Source organism: Clytia hemisphaerica, unplaced genomic scaffold (genome assembly GCF_902728285.1).
Source record: "Clytia hemisphaerica strain Z4C2 unplaced genomic scaffold, Clytia hemisphaerica genome assembly, whole genome shotgun sequence".
Lineage (NCBI taxonomy): Eukaryota > Metazoa > Cnidaria > Hydrozoa > Leptothecata > Clytiidae > Clytia > Clytia hemisphaerica.
The window spans coordinates 5,534-16,399 of NW_027103325.1; the positions used below are offsets into that span (position 1 = coordinate 5,534).

General features: G+C 35.5%; 1 long non-coding RNA gene across 1 annotated transcript; it reads right to left on the minus strand.

Annotated features, from left to right (window-relative positions):
- Positions 1 to 6,513: 6,513 nt before the first annotated feature.
- Positions 6,514 to 7,035, minus strand: LOC136815218 (uncharacterized). Its single transcript, XR_010847696.1, has 3 exons — positions 6,926 to 7,035; positions 6,668 to 6,763; positions 6,514 to 6,544 (listed from the first exon to the last, which is right to left on the minus strand). It is a non-coding gene; the product is annotated as an uncharacterized lncRNA (long non-coding RNA).
- Between the last annotated feature and the right edge of the window lie 3,831 nt (positions 7,036 to 10,866).

Sequence of the window (10,866 nt, forward strand, 5' to 3'; positions counted from 1 at the left end):
TCACCGGCGCCATAGGGCTGGTACATCACGGTCCGCTAAAAGTGTAAGAGAAAAAAATGATGTTTTGTTGTGTGAACAGCGCCTCAGAGGAAACCCCCAAACAGCAAGCTCACCATTTTTTCCTTCCCCTTTTATTACACTTTTTTTATAAGCACTCCTATTTCGGGCTTGCTTGGACGTTGCTTAGCGTTCTAGTTCAATTTCTGAAAAATATGTTTAGACCACCACCTATATATGCTTATTGGATTAAGGCAAGGGCTATTGTTTGCCATGGTTAGATTATCTAAAAAGCTTTTACTTATATGGTATAAAAAGTTGGCTAATTTCGAGGCCTGGAACCTCTTCAACCTTCAACGTTGCTTATAAAAAATGTGCCTCCTCTTTGGCGATTCATATTTTCGTTTTATATATTTTTTTTGATACTCGTTGTCGGACAAAATTGTTGTCGGAATACTGACGCATCCGTCAAATCCAATGTCGGACATTTTTATTGTCGGACTAGAAAGTGTCGGACAACTGACGACCTCCCCAAAGCACCGCTATTAATATATAGNTTTTGTCCAAAAATTGTCATTAAGTCACTAAAATAACAATTGAATGATTAATTAGTTCATCTTCTAAAACCACTCTCTTAGGGACCCACAAGCTTCTGATTGGTGCCGTTTTAATCCATTCACACTATCAACATCCATTTCTGTATTATAAATATTTTTTCGTGTTTTGTCTTTTCTGGCATCAGATTTTATGATTCTGTTAATATTTTTGTCAAAAATTGTATTAAGACATTAAAATAATAACTGAATAATAATTTAGTTCCAGCCTTTAAAACCACTCTCTTAGGGACCTTGCAAGCTTCTGTTTGGTGCCATTTTTTATCCATTCACACCATCCACATAACATATTGTATAATAAATATTTTTCGTGCTTTTGTCTTGTTAGGCATCAATTTAATGATTTTGTCATTATTTTTGTAAGTAAGTGTCACTAGGTTGTTATTCTATTCAATTGTCATTTTATAATATCTAAATAACATGTATTACTTTTTTTGTAATTTGATGCGTTATGTATTGATGTTTTGTTATGTATATGTTATGATCTTATTATCTTTTTTCCGGTCTGCACTTTGCTGACCTGTGACCTGTGACCTGCGACCTGTGACCGGCGTTTTACACTAACCGTATGCTTATTGGATTAAGGCAAGGGCTATTGTTTGCCATGGTTAGATTATCTAAACAGCTTTTACTTATATGGTATAAAAAGTTGGCTAATTCGAGGCCTGGAACCTCTTCAACCTTCAACGTTGCTTATAAAAAATGTGCCTCCTCTTTGGCGATTCATATTTTCGTTTTATATATTTTTTTTGATACTCGTTGTCGGAATACTGACGCATCCGTCAAATCCAATGTCGGACATTTTTACTGTCGGACTAGAAAGTATCGGACTACTGACGACCTCCCTTTTAAATTACTTTAACCCTCTGGGCCTAAACCGTCAATGGAATTATATCCGGATGCTAAACCGAGGGTTAAGCCGTATACTTTGCTTCAAAAACCTTATGAGCCGTAAAGCCGTCACATTTTAGAAATAAAGTATTTTTTCAAACACTTTCGATTTCAAACTTTGAAAATTTTTGTTAGTTTTTTAAAATAACTTTACCCCTCAGGGCCTAAACCGTCAATGGAATTATATCCGTATGCTAAACCGAGGGTTAAGCCGTATAATTTGCTTGAAAAAGCTTATAAGCCGTAAAGCCATCACATTTTAGAGATAAAGAATTTTTTGAAACACTTTCGATTTTAAACTTTGAAAATTTTTGTTAGTTTTTTTAAATTTCTTTACCCCTCTGGGCCTATGCCGTCAATGGAATCATATTCGTATGCTAAACCGAGGGTTAAGCCGTATAATTTGCTTGAAAGAGCTTATAAGCCGTAAAGCCGTCACATTTTGGAGATAAAAAAATTTAGTAAACACTTTCGATTTCAAACTTTGAAGATTTTTGTTAGTTTTTTAAAATTACTTTACCCCTCTGGGCCTAAACCGTCAATGGAATTATATCCGTATGCTAAACCGAGGGTTAAGCCGTATAATACACGGGTTTCGAATTAAATCTGGCGCGAGAGAAAAAATCAAGTAAATAAAAGGAGCGATAAGGGGAAATGCCTTATAAAAGGTTGATAGATTTCCTTTCTTCTCTTTTGAAAGCCAGGTGTTCATTCAAAAGATGTTTTTCTATTTTAAATTCAATAAAAGAAATATGATTAAACGATTGACTTTTTATTTTAATGTTTTTTGTTTTCATAATGACCCATAAAGTCTGTCAAAATGGAAAAATGAGCTAAAATTGCTTGATATACGGCCAATTTTCGTTCTGCTTACTTGATATTTTTCGTGCAAATTTACATGGGATCAAAGCTAAAGCTAAGCAAAAATTTAATTCGAAACCCGTGTATTTGCTTCAAAAAGCTTATGAGCCGTAAAGCCGTCACATTTTAGAGATATAGTATTTTTTCAAACACTTTCGATTTCAAACTTGGAATTTTTCAAATAAAGCAGAATACTTCGTTCTTTATAAGCACTACTTATGGAAATGTCTTTAAAGAACAAAGAATACTAGCATAAAGATATCACTCATAAGCATAGAATACTTCGTTCTTTATAAGCACTACTTATGGAAATTTCTTTAAATAACGAAGAATACTAGCATAAAGATATCACTCATAAGCATAGAATACTTCGTTCTCTATAAGCACTACTTATGGAAATGTCTGTAAAGAACGAATCTTCATTCTAATACAAAAAAATATTTTCCGGTAAAGGGGCCACGACTATTTAAGACACACAATAAGAATTGATACTTGATATCGTTTTCAAGCATTTACAAAGTATTAAAAGCGCCTAAGAACGCCTCCGTCCTAATACAGGCTTTAAGCCGTTATTGGAACTAAACCCGTATGCTTAACCGATGATCGAGCCGTATTATTTGCTTGAAAGAGCTTATAAGCTGTAAAGCCGTCTTTTCGTAGGGTTCAATGTTATGTCAATGTACTTTCGTTTTGAAATTTCGAAAATTTAATCATCCCACACGGGATGCTGCGTTCTTTGAAAGCAATTGATATCGAAGTTTCTTTTTAAGAACATAGCATCTTCATAATGACAAGAAAGTTGGTTGACAGGTGGTTTTTCAATTTTCAATATTTCATTCCACATGGGGAAGCGGCGTTCTTTGAAACCACTCGATTTTTCAACGCTATAAATAGAAAGGCTTTGCCAACCCTTTACGCATTCAGTCATTCATGATAGTCGTTACCATAGGCATGGAAAGAGTAACAATCTTTGATTCAATAACTAAAGAAAAGATAGACGGCTTCACAGCGTACATTCAATCTTCCAGCAAAGAAACATTTACGAAAATACGGAAGGAGTTGTTCGATTTAATTTCGGATGACCTGTTGCCCAAGATTTCTCTTCGGCCAGAGAAATACCGCTTGCTTTTTTTCAATAGACCTTTGGGGGATGAAGATACTGCCACCTTGTTTTGGTTTCTTCTTGGTAAGTACCTTATTATTGAACCACAGTAACTTTACGTCCTGCAAAGAGCTACTCAGCAAATTATTGTAAATAACTCCAACGGAAAAGTTATTCTTTAAAATTAATTTTTCTCATTTCAATCATTCAGGTAATGGTGTATCCACAATAGTCACGGCGGAATGGATCATTTCGTCGTATCAAACATTGAAAGCAGACACACGTACGACAAACGCAAGAAAAAGACAGATCAAGAGTCTGTACGATTCGATCGACACCAAAAAACGATTTTACTATTCCATTTTCCACAAAAGGCAATTTTATTTTGGTGGTAGGCCACGTGATGTGAGACAAGACCTTCATTGACCTCATTGTCAGATAGCATTTAATTTTTACAAGTCTAGTAAATCTTTTTGTCCCTTTTATTCAAGAAAAAAAAATCATAAATTAATATTGTTCCCCTATTGTTTGAAACTATAGTCCTCTTAAAAGGCGTGGCACCTACTGGGGACGGGTATTGTTACAGCATAGCATTTCATTTCTAAAGAACGAATCAAAGTTGGGAACAAGCAGAGACCATTCCTCTATTCAATCATTAAAATCCATCATTTCGTTTTAAATTTTCTTTTTACTTGTCGAAAACCATTGTAAATCCAAAATTGTAATGGTGCAATAGAATTCCGTTACCAAGAAAACTTAATGAAATTTTGAAAGTATCACCTAAAAAAGAAAACGAATGCAAGAAGATTTTTTGTACCATCCTCAACTCATTGAAAGTTGAATTAAATCTTTTCATGTTTTCATTTCGTAACTTTTTCTAGCACGAACTTAACCTAAATTAAATTATAAACTACAAGTTCTAGACCTCCGCGAACTTAACCCGTAGACGTTATATTGAAGACAAGTAGAACCAAAATTCAAAGTGAAATGCATTCTAAAACGCAACAAAAGAGAATATTCTTTTTCCCCACTGAAACTCCACAAAACGCAATTGTACTCAAACATTCTGTTAGAAATTTCCCCGAAACTGAAATAAAATGTAAAATTAAATCGAATGGAGTTTTAAAATTGAAAAAGTTAAAATTTAGATACAAAACAATGAAAAATCAAATTGATCCAAACAATCGAAGTAACGAAAGTGCCAAATGATTTTCAAATTTTGAAATTTAAAATGAAGTAAAAATTTTCAAATTTCAAAATTTGAAAAATGAAAAATGGAAAATTTTTAGTATTGCTTAAAATTGGACAAAGCTCGTTGTAATAAAAGTGCCAATTAAAGGTTTAAATTTTAAAAATTATATTTGTCACACTTTTTTCATTTATCTGAAATTTAGGAAGCAAACTAATAGAATTATCTTTGAAAAAACATATTCGTGAAATTGAAGGGACAAAATATCCACCTGTTTTTTGCCTATTGTCTCAGATATTAGGCTATATTAGTCGAAAGTAAACATCGTTCTAAACCCCCATAACGTGGTTTCTTTGCCTTATATGGTAAAGTTGATTACCTAAACTTTCTTAAGGTCAAATTATGATGTTACAGTGTGTGCAAATCACACTTCTGTTTACTAGGAACAAAAAGTCTATTGACGGGTCACGTGACGTTAATCAACCAATCAATTCTCTCAAAGATAGAATCACTCGAATTGCAGGGCTTTAGGTGATTATTGCACTTTTAGTGTACCTCCTGTTGACGCCAACACAGATTGCTAACCTTCTAATGGGCTATTCTAAAAAAAATTATACAGGGGTATTGACGAACTTTTTTCACTAGCCCCCTGGAAATATGAATAGCAAATTATCCCCTGGAAATTGGGATACAAACCCTCTGGAAAACTAATTTTGTGAAAAAGGGCTGGAAACAACTGATGTCAGTTTATGAGGGAGAACCCCCTATAAACCTTGAATAACCCCCTTGGAAAAGCTGAAAAAGGAACAAAAACCCCTTGGAAAATCAAGGCTTAGACCCCCCTTGAAAATTTCGTCAATACCCCTGTACAGTTTAAAAATGGAATAGCCCAATTTATTCATACTTAAAATTTAAAAACCTCTTTTGGCACTTTTATTACGTCGATTGGGGTATAAACAAATTTTTTAATTTCAAAATTTGAAAATCAAAATTTTTTTGTATTTTTCATTTTTCAAATTTTGAAATTTGAAATTTTTTACTTCTTTTCAAATTTCAAAATTTGAAATTCATTTGGCACTTTCGTTACTTCGATTCCAAACGCAACGTGTAATTGAGCGATGCCACGACGTGCTCATCTTTTATTTCCTGTCGTTTACAACGTTTCAGCAGAGTTGCAAAGGTCTTCGTAAATCGACTGACGTTGACGATCTGAACAAAGTAAAGAGCGAAATTAGTTCTTCTTCAATTTCGCAAATTCAATTATATAATTACAGCACTAACTAGGGAGTAAATAGGAAGACGAAGGCAATCAGACACTTCAAACTTGTTGGTTTGATTCTTTGGAAATTCAAAAAATAAATCAAATTCATAATAACTAACCTGGCGTAGACAGTTGCAGCGAAGGCGTTGCTGGATTGATTCTTGTTAGTGGACAGTTCGTTGTTGATGACGATTTTGCTAGAAAAATTAAATCAGAAAAAAGAAGTCTCTAATTTTCATTTACCACAAGTAAATTACTTGCAAAAAAGATGCCTCAAATTCAATGAACCTTCTAAAGATAAACACCATTTAAAAGAATAATCCCACTTACCAGGTGTTAACATTTGGAACATATTGTTGACTTGATTCGTCACGATAGATGTGATGGATCTCCTTTCTAAGAAAAAAGTGAAAGGTGCTTAGTAATTAGAGCAACATGCTGGATTGGCAGTAAAACGAGGAGAAAACGTTATCGAATCCCATTTGATTAATTTGGAATAAACTGCTTACCAATATCAGAAGACAGGTGGTTGTTTTTCGGTTTCTCTGGTAATGTTGCCATCCTTGTAATTTTTGGCGTTTTTACGTCAGAAGAGTTATCTTCACTTCGACGCTTATGATTATGAGGTTCTGGGAAGAAAAAAGATAGGCATTGTTTACACTGGAGGATTGGGAGTATCCAAAAATTATGATATCAATCAGGGAGGGAAAAGGAAAAATTTAATCACTAAGACTATGTATAAGTATACGTACCAACTACTTGGGTTTCATCTGAGTTTTCATCATCACTTGAAACGATCTGCATTCTTGATTTGTTTCGCTTTGACTTTTCGAAATGGATATCTGGGGCTGGAAAGAAGTAAACGTCATATTTTACATGTGAAGATTATCAATAGAATAGAGAGGAAATGTATAATTTACAGTACACAATTTTGTTTTCCATAAGTGCGCAAGCGTTTTAAAAAATCAAAATATGCAAGGAACAAGGGGATACTAAATGAAATATCTTACAATCGGTGTCCACGTCTTCGTCAGTACCAAATTTGGCTCTCAATTCGGTTGATATTCGTTCCTTATCTCGAGCTTTGAAACAATCATAATCTTCATCACACGAGAAGAAGTCATCATCTAAACGTGTCAAGCAAAAAGCCATCAAATGAGGAAAATCCAAATTGAAAACAGATCAGCCCATTTGAAAAGTCAGCATACCTCAGGTAAAATAAGAAAGAAAAACTGCTTACCTGGGGAAAAAGAAGTGTAGCTAGTAGTTGGAACTGGCGTCGATTCGGCAAACAAGTTGCTTGGAGAACTTGAGAACATCTTGATCTTTAAAAAAAGCAAAACAAAGAAATTTAAATTAATCTGAGTATAGAGCTTTCGACCAGGATTCAACTTTTATGTTCCATTCATGTGCAGTTACAAAGCAGAATTGTTGGCGCCTGAACCACATTAACCTAAAAGTTTTCTTTGACTTATTATCCTAATTGAAAATGAAGGAAAGTAGAAAAATGAGACAACCAAAACTTACAATTTAACAAAGAAGCAGGGCTTGCTGTTGGTGTAAAAGGCGTGACCGGAGTCCTTATTGGACTAAAAGCAATGACGTCAATGACGGATGATGGGCTTTGAGCTTCTTCTTGACCTTCAAATTAAACCGTATACGATTATTAAAGAGAAATGATGATTTCTTGAGAAAACCAAACGAGAACCAGAATAACAAAATTTTCCTCGACTATACATGATATCTAAGACCAGATTAAAAAAAACAATGGCATTCTACTCACTTGTTTCAACAATAGGGTTGATATCACCATCGCAAAGGTCAATTCCCGTTAAGTCGTTCTCCTTGAAGTTTACAATTTTCTGCGATTCTTCTTCTTCTTCAACATCAACTGGTAGACGAGCGTTGGCATCTTTACTGGTTGGTAGCTCATAAAATAATTCTTCTTCAGTGAGGAGGTGACGATGAGCGTTACCATGTCCGTCATCCACATCAGACACTCAAACGCGTTTTTCAAGCCACGCCGGTGCAGCTGCTTGTTTGTTGACTAACTTTTTTGTTTGAAAATCAGCCAACCTGCATCGCATGGCATCTTTTGACAGGTGATGTAAATGCGAGCATTCATTTTGGTCATTCTTGGCTTCTCATGTTTCACTGCCTGTAAGAAGTAGCCACCTTGGAGGATCGTTTTCATCTGGTCGGGCGCCATGGTTTCGTAGACCCATTCATCAATAAAGAGCAGTTCGGATCATGCTTGCTCCAAAATTTTTCTCCTTGCTTAGCACAGCGATCTTTGACGAATGTATCAACCCAAACAAAACATGTTTTCCCAGAGTTGCTGTCACCTAACAAAAAAACATGACAAGATTAAAGACTCATGATGATACATGATGATATTAGGTCACGAGTCATACTTTTATTTCTGTTGATATAACCAGACGGTGTCAATCGAACAAATCGAACGCCGAATCAATCGAACGCAATTGAACGCAATCGAATAATTGCAATTAGATTGTCGAACGCAATCGAATCGCAATCGAATATTACCCAGGATTTGCTGTTCGATTGCTTCGATTACGTTCGATTGTATTCGATTACGTTCGATTGATTCAATTGTGTATTAGATTTTATTCGCTTTGGTATGGTACTTAAGCGCTCGGCCGCCCACGCTAAAAAGCTCTAACAGAGTGATCCAATTTGATTTAATCGCAAACAAACTCATCGAACATAATCGTAATCGAACATTAATCCAATGTAATTGACAATCAATCGAACCAATCGAACATAGTCAACTATCAATCGAACGCAATCGAACACAATCGAATATTACCCAGAAATCGGCCGTTCGATTAAGATTCGATTACGTTCGACAATCGAATCGCAATTATTCGATCGAGTTCGATTACGTTCGATTGGTTCGATTGCGATTTTTGTTCGAAGTTGTTCGATTGACACCGTCTGGATATAAGGCCATACAATCATTCAAGTCACAACTATCGAAGGGTATAAGGAAAAAAATAACAGAAGACAATTACGTACCAACAGTTGTTAATCTTGGTACTTTGTGGGGGAGCTGGTGACATAACATACACTGGTACATTCTGTTCAGGAACAGCACCTTCTCTCTCAGCTCAGGGAAGCTGTTGTGTACTGATTCAGCAAAGAAACCACCGTCACATACGGTTCCTCTTTTGAAATTGCTGTAAGTTCTGGGGCTAACTTTCCCAAAGTCTTCAGAAGTGAAATGGCACTCTACAAACTGCCGTGAAGAGAGTTTGAAGAACCAGCCTTCAGCGATCTCGATGTAGTCGTAATCAAACTCAATGACGGGAAGTACCTGGAAACAGAGAGAAAAGGTTTTTTGAGTATAGCTTGTACTTTTTAGTATACCTTATTCAAATTAAATTTAAGTACGAACATTTTTGATTAAAAGAAATTTCAAATTGTAGAATAGACGTAATGGTTTACCTGGATATGTTTTGAGGACATAAAAGATTCCAAATTTTTCTTGTCTCTCATGATGAATTCACCTCGCTCTTGATTGTTGCACATTTGGTGAACGTATGCCTCGACACTCTTTTAAAACTTAAATGCGTACGTTGCTACAAAAGGAACAAAAACAAATAAGGGAGTTAGAAATGACATCCATGAATTGTGAAAATGAAGACAAAAGCTGTTTTAGAAAAAGTCTATTCTTAAAAAAAAGTTTGGTAAGTTACAATTTCAGTTCATAGCTGCATTCAAGATACGGATTATGAATTTTAATCTACCTTCTTAAATTTTCTGAAGACGCTCCCATCATGGATGCGATGATCCAGCTTCACCATCAACTCTTTCACCCAGCTCATGGTTCTTCCAAACTGGGTTTCGCGATCTTCTTTTATTGGTTCATCCGTTACGTCGTGTCCTCGTAAACTAAGGTTGTGGTGGAACTTCTTTCTTGTCAGCATCTTAGAAACCATTTCTATTGGTTTATCAATGCGAGCTTGGCAGGACGTCAAATGAACAAATTCGTAGTTCTGTGGTACCATCTCTCGAATCATGTTGTTTTTGTGGTCCTGAAGCACAAATAGTATTTCAATTTATCAAATTTGCCAAAGAAAGTGATAGCCCGTCGAGATTCAAAAGCTGCACCGATGATCATATTCAGAACTGAAACACTTTAACGTAAATAACCTTGACAGCTTGCTTTAATTTGGCGAAAATCAACTCATTCTTGCTTCTTGTTTTTAATTTGTTAACGTCAAGCTCCAAGTCTTCTTGATCATACATCAATTGGAATACTTTTTCTTCTGTTATTTGTCTCGATTGATGAGCCACAATAAAGTACGCAACACCACAATTGTACCCATCAGCTTTCACTTTTGTGCTTGTCGCCGTGCCACAAGAGATAAAAAATTTCACTCCATTCAGACTTTTCAATGCTTGGTCTAGTTTTGTTTGAATTTTCTTAATGTCAACATTCATGTCTGGTGTTGGGTGCAATGCTCTGCATACGATTACCTGGTCGGTATGAGAAATCTATAAAGCAACAGAACATAACAAGAAAAAAATTGGCATTTTTATAGGTCATTACACAGACTAGAAAATAAAAAAAAATATAAAACCCCGGTATCATTCTCTATAGGTCATAACACAGACTTAGATAAAAAGGGTGTGGCAAAAACCTAGGAACAACTCAGACTTAGCCCTACTTTCCCAGAAATTACAGTTGTGTTGAAGTATTTATATTGGTTATTCAAAACAATAGAGATGACGCGTTCTTTAGAACAACATAATAAAAGTCTTTGTTTGAATAGTTAACGGCTAGTTCGAAACACGGGTCACGGGTCACGGGTCCGGGTTACGGGGCACGGGTTACGGGGCACGGGTCACGGGGCACGGGTCACGGGGCACGGGGTGACGGGGCAGCTCAGATCAAAGTAATTCAAACAGAAAATGTTTTAAAAAC